Below are 16,548 nucleotides of genomic sequence, written 5' to 3'. Positions count from 1 at the left end.
AGATATCAGTTTTATATTAAAGTCAATAACCTGAATTTTAAATAATAAAACCAATACTCAGGGAAAGGTGCACTTGTGTGGGGACCCTTGTGAAATTCTCAGTGTGCACGTTCAGTTTCCTCTTCTACAACATTTGGCATTCTTTCTGGAAGAGTTGAGGCATCACGAGCTCTCCCATGTTACCGTTGAAAATCAAGATGAGAGTGTTTGTTCTTAGTGGAGGATTTGAGCTTAGGTCTTACTGATTCTAAGAGGTGCTTTATTCTTCAAAATTCTGTGTCTTTCAGGACATTGGAGCAGGAAAACCTTAGCTGCTTCTGCTGTGGAGTCGTGATTATCCAGGCCCAACGGTAGGTCCTACACATCCTGGCCTCTGTTAATTCCTTCCTCCTGCTGGACTCAGCATTTTTACTTATGGGTAGTACTAGATGGTAGTACTAGACTGTGGTATCTACTGTTTATGGTGTTGTTTGCTTGTTGGCTATATTTATCATGCCTTCTTTTCTATCTACTTCCTCATACAGCAAAGGAATTTTCCTTTTGGGGGGGTTCTTCCTGATTTTATGTGCTCTTGGATGTACCGTCAAGCACATGCTCCCACTCTGCCCCTCTCCCTATCAACTCCCATCCCCTTCCTTGACCACAGATCAAAACATATAAACTAAACAGAGCCAAATCAGGAAACCACACATGTTAATTTCTTTCACTACTGTAACAAATTAGCACAAACCTAGTGGCTTAAAACAACAAAACTTTATTCTTTCACGGTTCTAGAGGCCAGAGTCCAAAATTGGTATTGGCACAGCTGGTTCCATCTGGAGGTGCTAAGAGAGAATCTGCTTCTTGCCTTTTCCACCTTCTAAACCTGTATTCCTTGTCTCGTGGCTCCTTCCATCTTCACAGCACAGCAATCCAATCTCTGCTTCCATAATCACAGTTCTCAGTTCCTTCTCTCAGACTCTGATTCTTTCTGCCCCTTTCTTCTGAAGATCCTTGTGATAGTATTGGGCTCACCTGGATAATCCAGGATAATCCCCCCATTGCAAGGTTTCTTAATTTAATCACATTTGCAATGTCCCTTTTGCCTCATAAAGTAACATATTCACAGGCTACAGAGATTAGAATGTGAACATCTTTGGGGGGGGGGGCATTTTTTGTATACCATTCTCCTGGGAAAATAGTTCATCCAAAGGTGGACATATGACCTAAACAGAAAAATTAAATCTTTCCCTGGGATTATTATTAGGATGGGAGGAGAAGTTATTTTTCCTAGGAGTGGCTAATCTTGAAGAAAATTATGGTGGTGCTGCCGGCAACTCTGTCTCCAGTTACTGGGCAAAGCTCATCTGTAGCAGGAGGGAATAAAGCCAAATGATTGAGAGCTGTAGCCAAGAACATGGAAGCAAAAGGCAGTGGTGATAATATTTGAGCACCTGTATCCAGCTACACTTGAAACCAGACCTTCTTGTGATTTCCCAGGCTTACAAACCAATAAGATCTCTTTTTGCTTTGAGCTGAATTTATATACTAATGACTCCATATTTTTCTTAAACCATGAGAAGGAAAGGGAGGTGGGAGCCAACTCAATTATTTGTCTGTTCTTTTTCAGGGATATGATAACTGTTTGAATATAAATGAAGTTGAAGCTGTCAAAATAAGTCTTTATAAACATGATTAAGTTTTGTTTTCTTATGTCTGTGCTCTACCAAACTACAACAGGGAATTAGAAGCTAACTATATTAAAAAATATGAATGTGACTGTAACTGGAATGTTACTGAAATAATACATTCCTTGACTTTTTGCCACTGTTTTCTCATTTCCAAAAGGAAAACAAAAGAACATTTCTCTTTTATGGGAAACCAATTCTTATAGGCTCCCTTGTCTAGAGAAAGGCAGGTGCATTGTGTTAGTAACTTTTTGTCATTCAGGCCTGAAAATGTTTGTTCAGTAAGGTTAGATCCATTAAGAGATTATCATTGGCTTGTCCTGAGAGGATGTAGTTACAGAAATAGTTAAAGATGTAGTTGAAGAACGAGTGGTCCAACTCAAAGGGAGGGTATAGAATGGTGGATTACAGTGGCCACATTCTTTCAGGATGTGAAGATTCTTTCCTTCCCCTTCAGTCTGGGTTGGCCTTATGGTTTTTTCTGACAAGCAGAATATGGAGGAAGTGATGCCTTGCTAGTGTCACCTCCAGCTCCTTAGAGGACAGCTTCTCTTACTTTTCCTTGAACCACTTCCTCTTAGGATCCAGACACCATGGAATAAGCATTGACTAGATCACTAAGTGATAAGAGGCCACACAGAGAGACTGTGGAGGAAGAGACATTGGGACTTGCTAGCTCCAGTGGTACAGACAGATGAAAGTAGTTGCACGAATGGTTTTCAGTTGCAAATATTGTTGCAACAAAGATGAGACTTTCCCCATTGAGGTGCGCCCAAAATGAAGAACCACGGGAAATATTTGGTTGTATTTTAAGCTCTTAATTTAAGCTCTTGGGGTTATTTGTTATGCTGCAAAAGATCATGGAAACAGGTACGGCTGCCTAAGATTGGAAATAAGGGATTGGCAGTGGGTACCATGATGGCTGAGACTTGCACGATACACTTTTCTTCAATGCATCCTGTAAGTGGAGAATGCTGCGTGGTTATCAGGAAAGTGAGCATCAAGTGCCAGCCAGCAGGAGCCATGGAGAAGGAAGGCTTCCATGGCCACATTTGGCACAGAAGGTGGAGGATTGGGACAGGTTGGGCCTTTGGCAAAGTTTTTTAACAGAACATGTTTCTTCACCTTTCCTCCTTCCTGGCTGTCTGGAAGATGTCATGAGAAGAGCTCTAGCAGTCGTCATAAACCATGAGACAATTTTGCGCATGAAAATTATGCACTAAAAATGGCAGAACAGAATGTTGGAAGGATCCTAAGAATTAGATGACTTTGTGGAGCTGCTGTACCTGGAGTCCTGATTTCCAGATTTCTTTCACTTGATGGAATAACTGTTATTTCCTTAAGCCCCATTAGGTCTCATTTACATTGACTGAAGGCATTTTCTCACTGATATACTACACAAAATGACTAAAGTTATGTTTCCCCCAGACCTTAGTAAATTATGAAATGAACCATATCTAACATGATTTATAAAAGTAAAGAAATATAATGTTTCCCCTACCTTTGCTTCACAAAGCAGATCTTTTAGTAACAGGTCTTTAGAAAATAGTAGCATTAGAGCCCATGGAGACATTATAGCCAACCAGGTTTCCCTTATACACTGAAGACATTGTGAAAAAAGCTCGAGATTTAAGTGGATGTAAACTTGGGTGTGAGTCCTAGCTCTTTCTCCTCAGGCAGGTGAGTTACTCTCCCGGAACTTCATATTCCTTATGTGAAAAATGGACGTAAGACACCTGAGTGTCTGGGATGATATAATGAAGTACCTCAAGAAATACAACTTACACTTCTTGACACATAGAGAGTCCTCAATAAATGACAATGTTACAGATTGTGCCCAGTAGAGAAAAAGGGAAATTATAGAGAAAAGAAAAAAGTAAAAGTAGAGAGACAGTAGATGGCACAGAGGAAAGAAGGCTCAGATGTGATGATAATGATTTTCAAAGCTCTGTTTTCTGCAGACCTTCATTTTCCCAAGGAGCAGAGATATTATCTATAGCAGGGAGATACTATAGTTAGCAGGTTATTAAACCAGCTATTAACCCAAACACCCAGCTCTATGCTCAGAATTTGAAAACAGAACAAAACCTCAAATCTGGGCAGTTGTAAAGAAAAGAAGCCAGTATGAATGAAGAATTCACTTTCAGTTATTTCTTCAGCAAATATTGATGACTTCCAGTGTTCCAAGTGTTGAGGATATAGTGGAGAACAAGACAGACCAAGCTCCTGTGCTTGGGAGCTTTCATTATAGTGGTACAGGACAGGCAATACATATGTAAATTAAAGCACATACTGTCAGGTACTGAGGGATACGTTGATGAAAGAACAAGCAAGTGAAGAGAGAGAGGGATAATTGTAGGAGAGATGATTTTTAAAATAGGTTTCTGAGGTCCAAAATTGTACCTAAAGAATATAAATTAAATATGTAAAGATTAAAATTTGCTTGGTTATTGTATCTTCAAACCATCATGGGTTTTGTCTGAGGGTCATAGAAAGAGATGCTGATCAATCATTTTCTTCTTTATAGAAAGATTTCACAAAACATTTCCTAAATATACTTACTCAGTATCCTTAAACTAGTCATACAATCTCTCCAAGCCTCAGTTTTCTTAACTGTAAACATTAAAGCCATAATATCCACTTCACAACGTTTGTGGGAAACCAAGTGAAAACATTAAGGTTTATGAAATGTCTGGCACACTTTCAAAGCTCAAGGAATATTCATTCCTTTCTCTTTTCTTGGAGTAGGATTTAACAAAAAGAAAGTGATCCAAACTAAAGCAAGACATCATTTGTGGAAAGACAGGAATTCTTGATTGTTGGGGTGATGACTTTGAAATTGAGCTTCTGATGGTGTTTGTGGATTACTGAGATATTTGGGGAGAGGAAGCACATGTGTGTCCTTTAATAAGAATGAAGACAATGGGTTGGGTCCAGTCATTCCTTCGCATTTTTTTCTAGTTCTGTGGTTCTGAACTTGGCTTCTGCCCTTTCTTTTTCAGGCTAGAAGTCAAAGTTTCCTAGATGTGAGTTCACTAACTTGTGCAGGAGCGCCTACATTACAATCATCTGAGAACTTGTTATAAATATAGATCCCTTGGTCCCAGCTCAAGATTCTTCCCCCCAGCTCTAGACATTTTGATTCGGCCATTCAGGAGTCGGGACTGAGTGATACTGAGTGATATTTGATACTGAGACAGAATTGTATCAAATTCCATTTTAGGTTGTTCATTTACTTATAATAAAAATGGCTCTTCTCCTTTGAGTCTCATGTGTAATTTTGCTTATCATTTGCCCTTAATTTGTAAAAGGAAAATAAAAATCTATAGCAGTATTTCCCTAACACGACCTAACATTTTCCTTACATAACTTTCTATATCCATTTCAATCTAGTTACTAGTGAATCAAAGAATCTCAACAACAAATTTAAATTTTCACTTCCATCTTCAAGTGAATTGTGCACAAACCAGGGGGTACTTTCCTAACCCCTTTCTTTTATAAATTTTAGCTTAGAAAATAATGAAACCATTACATTTAGCTAGATATCTAAAATTGTTATTTATTTATTTATTTATTTATTTTAAGTTTATTTACTTGAGAAAGAGAGAGACAGCATGCGTGAGAGAGAGAGCAGGGAAGCAGAGGGAGAGAGAGAATCTCAAGTAGGTTCCACACTGTCGAGACCGACATGGGACTCGATCTCACAAACTGTAAGATCATGACATGAGCTGAAATCAAGAGTCCAACACTTAATCAACTAAACCACCCAGGTGCCCCTAAAATTCATATTTAAAGATCCTAAAAAAACAAACTTACCAGTAACTGCTATTGGTACAACTTGGTAAATAACTGAAAAAAAAATTAGATCTGTATCTCACAATGTATAGTGGTGTAAATTCCAAATAGATCAACTATTTAAATGTAAGAAAATAAAACCATACAATTACTAAAAGAATACATGGGAAGGTAGGAGAAACTGGCCGCGTAGGAGGACGCTGGGCTCACTGCGTCCTGCTGATTGCTTAGATTCCACCCACATCTGCCTAATTTACCCCGATAACCACCAGAAGACTAGCAGAATGGACTCACTGGAGCCAAGCGTAGATGAGAGGCCCACAGAAGAGGGTAGGAAGGGCGGAGAGGCGGTGTGCACTACAGGGACTGGCGGGAGGGACCCGGGGCAGTGGAGGGGCAGCCAGCCCACCCAGCAAGGCAGAGCCCCTGAGTCTGGCCATAAAAGCGGAGGGGCCTCACGGAGTGTGTTCTGACAGCCAGTGGGACTTAACATCTGGAATGTTATAAGTCAACAGCTCTGCTTGGAGAGCAGGAGGGAGAGTTGTTGAGCCTCGGAGGACAGAGCTCAGCTTGGCGGGAACAAAGGCATGGAAAGCACTGTCTCCCTCACCCATCCCCCAGCCAAAATCCCAAAGGGAGCCAGTTCCCCTCACATAACATGCTTGCACCGTGCAAACACCCAACGTTGTGCTTCTGTGGATCCATCCCTCCATCGGGTCTGCCTCCCTCCTGGTGCTGCAGGGCCCCTCCCAAAGCAGACCACTGAAGACAAAGCCAGCTGAGCCTGCCCCTCCCGCCCCTGTGCACCTTCCGGATCCACCCCGGCTAATACACCAGATCCCATCGAAGCAATAACACAAGACTGGCAGTGTGCAAGTAGCCCAGACAGAGGCCACACCACTTCACAGTGAGTCCTGCCCCTGGGAGAGGGGAAGATAAGGTACACACCAGTCTGACTGTGGTCCCAGCGGTGGGCTGGGGGCAGACATCAGGTCTGACTGTGGCCCCGCCCACCAACGCAAGTTACTCCAGACAGAACAGAGGAAGAGCTCTGCAGTTCCCCGCCACTCCAGGGACTATCCAAAATGATGAAACAGAAGAATTATCCTCAAAACAAACTCCAGGAAGTAGCGACAGCTAACGAACTGATCAAAAACGATTTAAGCAATGTAACAGAAAATGAATTTAAAATAATAGTCATAAAATTAATCCCTGGGCTTGAAAAAAGTATAGAGGACAGCAGGGAATCTATTACTACAGAGATCAAGGGACTAAGAAAGTCAGGAGGAGATAAAAATGCTATAAATGAGCTGCAAAATAAAATGGAGGCGACCACAGCTCAGATTGAAGAGGCAGAGGAGAGAATAGGTGAATTAGAAGATAAAATTATGGAATAAGAAGAAGCTGAGAAAAAGAGAGATAAAAAAAGTCCAGGAGTATGAGGGGAGACTTAGAAAACTAAGTGACATAATTAAACGAAATAATGTACACATAATTGGGATTCCAGAGGAGGAAGAGAGAGGGAAAGGTGCTGAGGATGTACTGGAAGATATCATAGCTGAGAACTTCCCTGATCTGGGGAAGGAAAAAAGCATTGAAATCCAAGAGGCACAGAGAACTCCCTTCAGATGTAACTTGAATCGATCTTCTGCATGACATATCATAGTGAAACTGGCAAAATACAAGGATAAAGAGAGAATTCTGAAAGCAGCTAGGGATAAACATGCTCTAACATATAAAGGGAGACCAATAAGACTTGTGATGGATCTGTCTACTGAAACTTGGCAGGCCAGAAAGGAATGGCAGGAAATCTTCAATGTGATGAACAGAAAAAATATGCTGCTGAGAATCCTTTATCCAGCAAGTCTGTCATTTAGAATACAAGGAGAGATAAAGGTCTTCCCAACAAAAACTGAAGGAATTCATCACCACTAAACCAACCCTACAAGAGATCCTAAAGGGGATCCTGTGAGACAAAGTACCAGAGACATCAATGCAAGCATGAAACCTACAGACATCACAATGACTCTAAACCCATATCTTTCAATAATAACACAATGTAAATGGGCTAAATGCTCCAACCAAGACATAGGGTATCAAAATGGATAAAAAACCAAGACCCATGTATTTGCTGTCTACAAGAGACTCATTTTATTTATTTATTTATTTTTTATTTATTTATTTTTTCAACGTTTATTTATTTTTGGGACAGAGAGAGACAGAGCATGAACAGGGGAGGGGCAGAGAAAGAGGGAGACACAGAATCGGAAACAGGCTCCAGGCTCCGAGCCATCAGCCCAGAGCCCGACGCGGGGCTCGAACTCACGGACCGCGAGATCGTGACCTGGCTGAAGTCGGACGCCTAACCGACTGCGCCACCCAGGCGCCCCAAGAGACTCATTTTAGACCTGAAGACACCTTCAGATTGAAAGTGAAGGGTTGGAGAGCTACCTATCATGCTACTGCAAGTCAAAAGAAAGCTGGAGTAGCCATACTTATATCAGACAAACTAGACTTTAAATTAAAGGCTGTAACAAGAGATGAAGAAGGGCATTATATAATAATTACAGGGTCTATCCATCAGGAAGAGCTAACAATTTTAAATGTCTATGTGCCAAATACAGGAGCCCAAAAATATCTAAAACAATTAATCACAAACATAAACAACCTTATTGATAATAATGTGGCAATTGCAGGGGACTTTAATACTCCACTTACAACAATGGATAGATCATCTAGACACAGGATCAATAAAGAAACAAGGGCCCTGAATGATACACTGGATCAGATAGACTTGATAGATATATTTAGAACTCTGTATCCCAAAGCAACAGAATATACTTTCTTCTCAAGTGCACATGGAACCTTCTCCAAGATAGATCACATACTGGGTCACAAAACAGCCCTTCATAAGTATACAAGAATTGAGATCATACCATGCACACTTTCAGACCACAATGTGATGAAGCTTGAAATCAACCACAAGAAAAAGTCTGAAAAACCTCTAAAAGCATGGAGGTTAAAGAACACCCTACTAAAGAATGAATGGGTCAAGCAGACAATTAGAGAAGAAATTTAAAAAAATATGGAAACAAATGAAAATGAAAATACAACTATCCAAACGCTTTGGGATGCAGCAAAGGCAGTCCTGAGAGGAAAATACATTGCAATCCAGGCCTATATCAAGAAACAAGAAAAATCCCAAATACAAAATCTAATAGTACACCTAAAGGAAATAGAAGCAGAACAACAAAGGCAGCCTAAACCCAGCAGAAGAAGAGAAATAATAAAGATCAGAGCAGAAATAAACAATGTAAAATCTAAAAACACTGTAGAGCAGATCAACGAAACCAAGAGTTGGTTTTTTAAAAAAATAAACAAAATGGATAAACCTCTAGTCAGGCTTCTCAATAAGAAAAGGGAGATGACCCAAATAGATAAAATCATGAATGAAAATGGAATTATTACAACCAATCCCTCAGAAATACAAGCAATTATCAGGGAGTACTATGAAAAATTATATGCCAACAAACTGGACAACCTGGAAGAAATGGACAAATTCCTAAACACCCACACACTTCCAAAACTCAAACAGGAGGAAATAGAAAGCTTGAACAGACCCATAACCAGCGAAGAAATTGAATCAGTTATCAAAAATCTCGCAACGAATAAGAGTCCAGGACCAGATGGCTTCCCTGGGGACTTCTACCAGACATTTAAAGCAGAGATAATTCCTATCCTTCTCAAGCTACTCCAAAAAATAGAAAGGGAAGGAAAACTTCCAGACTCATTCTATGAAGCCAGCATTACTTTGATTCCTAAACCAGACAGAGACCCAGTAAAAAAGAGAACTACAGGCCAATATCCCTGATGAATATGGATGCAAAAATTCTCAATAAGATACCAGCAAATCGAATTCAACAGCATATAAAAAGAATTATTCACCATGATCAAGTGGGATTCATTCCTGGGCTGCAGGGCTGGTTCAACAGTCACAAATCAATCAATGTGATACATCACATTAATAAAAGAAAAGATAAGAACCATATGACGCTGTCAATTGATGCATAAAAAGCATTTGACAAAATTCAGCATCCTTTCTTAATAAAAACCCTCGAGAAAGTCGGGGTAGAAGGAACATACTTAACATCATAAAAGCCATTTATGAAAAGCCCACAGCTAATATCATCCTCAATGGGGAAAAACTGAGAGCGTTCCCCCTGAGATCAGGAACACGAAGGGATGTCCACTCTCACCGCTGTTGTTTAACATAGTGTTGGAAGTGCTAGCATCAGCAATCAGACAACAAAAGGAAATCAAAGGCATCAAAATTGGCAAAGAAAAAGTCAAGCTTTCACTTTTTGCAGATGACATGATATTATACATGGAAAACCCGACAGACTCCACCAAAAGTCTGCTAGAACTGATACGTGAATCCAGCAAAGTCGCAGGATACAAAATCAATGTACAGAAATCAGTTGCATTCTTATATACTAACAATGAAGCAACAGAAATACAAATAAAGAAACTGATCCCATTCACAATTGCACCAAGAATCATAAAATACCTAGGAATAAATCTAACCAAAGATGTAAAAGATCTGTATGCTGAAAACTATAGAAAGCTTATGAAGGAAATTGAACAAGATATAAAGAAATGGAAAAACATTCCATGCTCATGGATTGGAAGAATAAATATTGTTAAAATGTCAATACTACCCAAAGCTACCTACACATTCAATGCAATCCCAATCAAAACTGCACCAGCATTCTTCTCGAAGCTAGAACAAGCAATCCTAAAATTTGTATGGAACCACAAAAGGCCCCAAAGAGCCAAAGTAATTTTGAAGAAGACCAAAGCAGGAGACATCACAATCCCAGACTTTAGCCTCTACTACAAAGCTGTAATCATCGGGACAGCATGGTATTGGCACAAAAACAGACACATAGACCAATGGAATAGAACAGAAACCCCAGAACTAGACCCACAAATGTATGGCCAACTAATCTTTGACAAAGCAGGAAAGAATATCCAATGGAAAAAAGACAGTCTCTTTAACAAATGGTGCTGGGAGAACTGGACAGCAACATGCAGAAGGATGAAACTAGACCACTTTCTTACACCATTCACAAAAACAAACTCAAAATGGATAAAGGACCTGAATTTGATACAGGAAACCATCAAAACCCTAGAGGAGAAAGCAGGAAAAAACCTCTCTGACCTCAGCCACAGCAATTTCTTACTTGACACATCCCCAAAGGCAAGGGAATTAAAAGCAAAAATGAAGTATTGGGACCTCATGAAGATAAAAAGCTTCTGCACTGCAGAAGAAACAATCAACAAAACTAAAAGGCAACCAACAGAATGGGAAAAGATGTTTGCAAATGACATATCAGACAAAGGGCTAGTATCCAAAATCTATAAAGAACTGACCAAACTCCACACCCAAAAAACAAATAACCCAGTGAAGAAATGGGCAGAAAACATGAATAGACACTTCTCTAAAGAAGACATCCAGATGGCCAACAGGCACATGAAAAGATGCTCAACGTCCCTCCTTATCAGGGAAATACAAATCAAAACCACACTCAGATATCACCTCACGCCAGTCAGAGTGGCCAAAATGAACAAATCAGGAGACTATAGATGCTGGAAAGGATGTGGAGAAACGGGAACCCTCTTGCACTATTGGTGGGAATGCAAACTGGTGCAGCTGCTCTAGAAAACAGTGTGGAGGTTCCTCAAAAAATTAAAAATAGACCTACCCTATGACCCAGCAGTAGCACTGCTAGGAATTTACCCAAGGGATACAGGAGTACTGATGCAAAGGGGCACTTGTACCCCAATGTTTATAGCAGCACTTTCAACAATAGCTAAATTATGGAAAGAGGCTAAATGTCCATCAACTGATGAATGGATAAAGAAATTGTGGTTTATATACACAATGGAATAGTATGTGGCAATGAGAAAAAATGAAATATGGCCCTTTGTAGCAACATGGATGGAACTGGAGAGTGTTATGATAAGTGAAATAAGTCATACAGGGAAGAACAGATTCTATATGTTTTCACTCCTATGTGGATCCTGAGAAACTTAACAGAAGAGGCAGGGGAAGAAAAAAAATGGTTAGAGAGGGAGGGAGCCAAAACATAAGAGACTCCTAAAAACTGAGAACAAACTGAAGGTTTATGGGGGGTGGGAGGGAGGTGTGGGTGGGTGATGGGTATTGAGGAGGGCACCTGTTGGGATGAGCACTGGGTGTTGTATGGAAACCAATTTGACATTAAATTGCATAATAAAAAAAAAAAAAAAAGAATACATGGATAGATTTCTTTATCTGATCTGAGTAAGGAAGGTCTTTCCAGGGCTCAAATTTCAGATGTCATAAAAGATTAGGTAAAAGCCCAAAATTCTGCATGGCAATAAAAGTGCCACCAGAAATATGTTAAAAGACAAACAATAAACTGGGAAAAAGATCTCCAGCTCATATTACAAATGAAAATTAATATCCTTAATATACAGAGTTCCTTTAAATGAAAAGGTATGTATACTTTTTAAAAATTGGCAGATACAGAAAGGATACAGAAAAGATACAGAAAAAAGAAATGTAAATGGTCTCTAAAACTTATGATGTTCAAAGTTCCTCATGATAAAAAAGTTAACACTATATTAAGATACCATTTCTCACCTAGTGGATTGGTAGAATCTAACTTTGCCTTCAGGCACATTCATCTGTTGCTAGTGGGAATGTAAATTGGTATAACTCCTGTGGAGAGCAATTTGACACTAACAAAGTTACAACTGCATCCACCCTTTGACTGGGCAAGTCCACTTCTGGGTATTTCTCCTACAGTATCTCTTCCTTTGTGCATGATGATGTGTGTTTGAGGGTTTTTTATTTCAGCTTTGTCTGTTGAAATGGTCCAAATGTCCAACAAAGGAGGATTAGCTAAATATTTCATGTACATTCAAACAATGGAATACTTTACCACTGTAAACATGTGGATGCCATTCACAGATATGGAACGCCTCCAAGATGTGTGGTTTCACACGGGAAGAAAGGCGTAGGGCAACCTGTTAGGCTAATTTCTGTGTAGCAAGGGCAGGAGGAGAGTGCATACCCATATTAATTTTTATTTGAGTCAAAAATCTTTGTTGTTAGTAAATTAATAAGATAGTTGAAGAGGAGGGAAGCAGGTTGGATTCAAGGACAAGTGGACACTTTTGTTTTGCCATCACCATGTGGTTAATAACTTTATCTGAAAGAAAATATCTGATAATGTTTTTTTTTTTTTAAGTTTGTTTTTCTTTTAGTGATCTCTATACCCTATGTGCGTATAGAGTCGCAGGCTCCACCAACTGAGCCAGCCAGGCACCCCTGACGATAGTTTTTAACATAGGTTTTACCAGTGAAGCAGGAGACTGTATTCCTTTTCCTACAGTTTTGTTTTACACACCAGAAGACTGTATCACCTAAGATGTAAAATTTAAAGGCCTCTGTGGAAAACCAAGAATGAGCAGATCCCATGTGGATAATTAGTGTTTTAAGTAAAAATAATATTTTGACCAGAGGAATGTGAAGGAAATTATAGACCATCCCACGCCAAACACAAGAGGAAAACTCCCTAAGAAGGTGGTGTAAAAAACAGATTGCAGGGGCCTCCAGCCTCCAGATAATTTTTCCAGAATGAGAGTGCACTAGCCATGAACCATGTGTGTTTAAAGATTTTTTTTCCGTGAAAGTGAGAAATCCATCTAGTGAAATGTTATTTTAAATACACTAAAAACCATGAAGAAAAGGTGTTATTAGTCCTCAACTGTGTGTTTTGGCTGCAAATAACAAAAGAACCTTTTCCTAGTGCCATCATCAGAAGGAAGCAGGCCTCTCGTGTGGGTTCAGAGACTTAATAAAGTCACAAAATTGCTTCTAAAGCCCCAGACATAAGCATGCATGTTCAAGGAGGATGAAAAGGAGGAACTGCTTTTATAAGAAACAAAAAAGAATACACAGTAACTTTGCCTAAACTCCCTAGCATACTTTTCTCCCACCTCTCATTGGCCCAGCTGTGTCACATGGCCATTCCTAAATGCAAGGGGCAGGGATGGGAGAATGAGAATATAGTTTTGCCAGTTTCTGCAGCAGGAACAGGAAGTGGAAAGTGTTAGGAAGGCAGCCCACAATGTATGCCGTACTGTAATTGGTGATGGGCACATCTTCAAGTGCCTCTGCTGCATATGGTCCGTGGGGGGGCGGTTATTAGATCCCCAGCTGGAGGCTTATTTGAGGCTGATTTCTCCCGTATTAAAGGAGGACGCAACAAGAGATTTCTTTACATTTCCTGGGCCTCTACCCTTTAGGAACTGCCCACCTGTTTTCTGCAGCTGTAAAAGTGTAGTGCCCTTTAATACAACACTATTCAGGGCACCTGGGTGTCTCAGTCGGTTAAGTGACCAACTTCAGCTCAGGTCATGATCTCATGGCTGGTGGGTTCGGACTGCGTTGGGCTCTGTGCTGACAGCTTGGAGCCTGGAGCCTGCTTCCGATTCTGTGTCTCTCTCTCTCTCTCTGACCCTTCCCTGCTCACTCTGTCTGTCTGTCTCTCTCTCTCTGTCTCTCAAAAATAAAATAAAACTTAAAAAATATAACACTATCCTACCCCTGTTCTATTATTATATTATTATTATATGTTTAACTTTAAAAATGGCTATTAGCGAGCACTTCAATAACCTTTGAGAAAATCTGTTCACTGGATATTCTAACAGAGTGACACTTTCTTTAACAAATTGCCTGATGGTAAGTCCGTCTGGCTTGAGTTTCTTTGATTATTTCAGTACCTTTGGGAGCTTGGAAGGCATTCCTCATCCCTTGAATATTAAAGATTTGTGTATGACCTTTCTGCCCAATCAAATAATTAGTGTAAGTCAAGTCTTGTAAAATGAAAGCAAATACTCTTAACCAGGAAATACAATTTTAATAAGGTGTTTGTCTGCCATTACCCCCAAAGCATGCCTTCTCTCCAACAGGTTTATACTGTGCTAAAGAACAATTTAGATAATTCTCTCATTAAAACCCAATGTTGATAATTTTTAGATGATTACCTTCTTCAAGAAATACATTGTACTTAACATTGCAAAGCCATTCAGCAAATTGGTATTTATAATAATTTGGTGCAGGTGGCATTTCAATGTCACTAATTGCTGTGATGGATTGTCATGTTTGGTGATTCCTTGCTAAAGTTCCTTCTAGCTCCATCAAATGTCCTGTGATTCCATGGGTGATCTTATTTATTTAATTTCAATTTTTTTTTAAGATTTTATTTTTAAGTAATCTCTACAATCAGTGTGGGGCTTGCACTCACAACCCTGAGGTCAAGAGTCCCAGTCTCCACTGAGGAAGCCAACCAGGCGTCTCACAGCATTCATATTTAAAAAAATAAGCTACAGTTGACTGAAAGTCTGAACTTGCTATTTCTTTTGATCTCAAATCCAGGTATGTAAGTTTGATCTTAGGGTGAGAAAGTGGCCCACCCAAAATATTTATTCCACCTAATTCTCAATATCCCCTCAAGAGGAGACAGATGTTTTTTTTTTTAAGTCATCAATAGGGAATCCTTTGAATGTAGATTGCCATGGAGGGGGTAATACCTAATATTGTTGGGAAATAAGTCTTGCTCCTCCTGGTGTTGGAGTAGAAATTAGATTTGTAAAAGAGATTAACAGAAAGGTGGAAAGTAGTCTTGCTGGAGGTGGATATTCTTCACTCACTCAAATATGCATTTCTTATGGGAAGGACAATCATCCATCCTAGAATTCACAAAGTCTGTCTATTCAATTACTCATCTGGCAATGTTTATTGAGCAACTGCTTTATAAAAGACACTGATACAAAAAGAACCTTCTTTTCGTATCTATTCTCCTCATATTGGGGATGAGAATATGGAGGGCAGAGAGGCAATGTTTTACGATGTTTTTAGAGCCAGAGAAATCCATAATTTAGTAACATTTACAAAGATGTCTCAAACCTGAAGCAGACACAGATGGAACTGGGTGTGCGAGGTAGCCTCACACCCAGCAGCCCAGCTGCTCTCCTCTCTCTCTGAAGTCTCTCCAGGTTGCAACGTGAACATTTTTGCTGAAGGGATGAAATGAGCCCCCTCACTGAATGGCATCCCTTCTGAAGAGTCGCCACTCATATAGCTCGGCTGTTTGACATCAAGACCCCTTACATTCACTTAGTGGCCTGGTCAAGGTTGTTGACATCCAACCTCCAGGATTTTTGCAATACTCGTGATGTCCCAGAGAGGTGAATGGGGCAGAGGTGAGAGACCTCCTGTCTGGCACCAGGGTTGCAAATTGAAATGTTTACAAGAGCATATGCCAGCAAAGTACTTATGTGAACTGACACAGTGGGGAAGAGGGGAACTGTGCTGCACATGCTCCATCGAAAGGAGATAGCTCTTCAACTCCAGTTCCCTTCTGCCCAGATGTTCTCATTTTTCAAGAAAAGCCAGAAATCCAGGGCGCCTGGGTAGCTCAGTTGGTTCAGCGTCCAACTCTTGATTTCAGCTTAGGTCATGATCTCATGGTCATAAGATCAAGCCCCTAAGTCAGGCTCTGAGCTGAGAGCATGGATCCTGCTTGGGATTCTCTCTCTCCCTCTTTCTCTCTCTGCCCCTCCCCCACTCATGCTCTCTAAATAAATAAATAAACAAACATACATTAAAAAAGAGAAGCCGGGGGAGGAGCCAAGATGGCTCAACAGCATGGAAATGTTTTGGATGTCTCGTGTCCATGAAATATAGCCAGACCAACACTAAACCATCCTACACACCTAGAAAACTGGAGGATTAACACAGCAATATGCACAACCTGAACCACAGAATTCAGCAGGTACGCAGCACAGAGAAGTGAACTTGGGGAGCGAGAAGGCGCAGGAAGGGAGGTGCTTTTGTGAGAGGAGTAGAGGACGGAGACTGGGGGGAGAATACGGGGAAAGCACCCCTCCCCCAAAGCAGCTGGAGAGAAAGTGGAAAATTGGAAACCGCCGCAGGGACTAAACTAAAAAGGGAGAAAGGAGAAAGCAGAGG

At 40.3% G+C, this 16,548-nt stretch overlaps 1 long non-coding RNA gene across 1 annotated transcript; it reads left to right on the top strand.

Moving 5' to 3' along the window:
- Positions 1–233: 233 nt before the first annotated feature.
- Positions 234–4,932, top strand: LOC121033875 (uncharacterized). The gene is made up of 2 exons (XR_005792166.1): positions 234–350; positions 4,670–4,932. It is a non-coding gene; the product is annotated as an uncharacterized LOC121033875 (long non-coding RNA).
- Positions 4,933–16,548: the final 11,616 nt, after the last annotated feature.

The sequence above is a fragment of the Herpailurus yagouaroundi genome, unplaced genomic scaffold (genome assembly GCF_014898765.1).
Source record: "Herpailurus yagouaroundi ecotype Mexico unplaced genomic scaffold, PumYag 159, whole genome shotgun sequence".
Lineage (NCBI taxonomy): Eukaryota > Metazoa > Chordata > Mammalia > Carnivora > Felidae > Herpailurus > Herpailurus yagouaroundi.
This window is presented reverse-complemented; position numbering and strand designations above follow the sequence as displayed.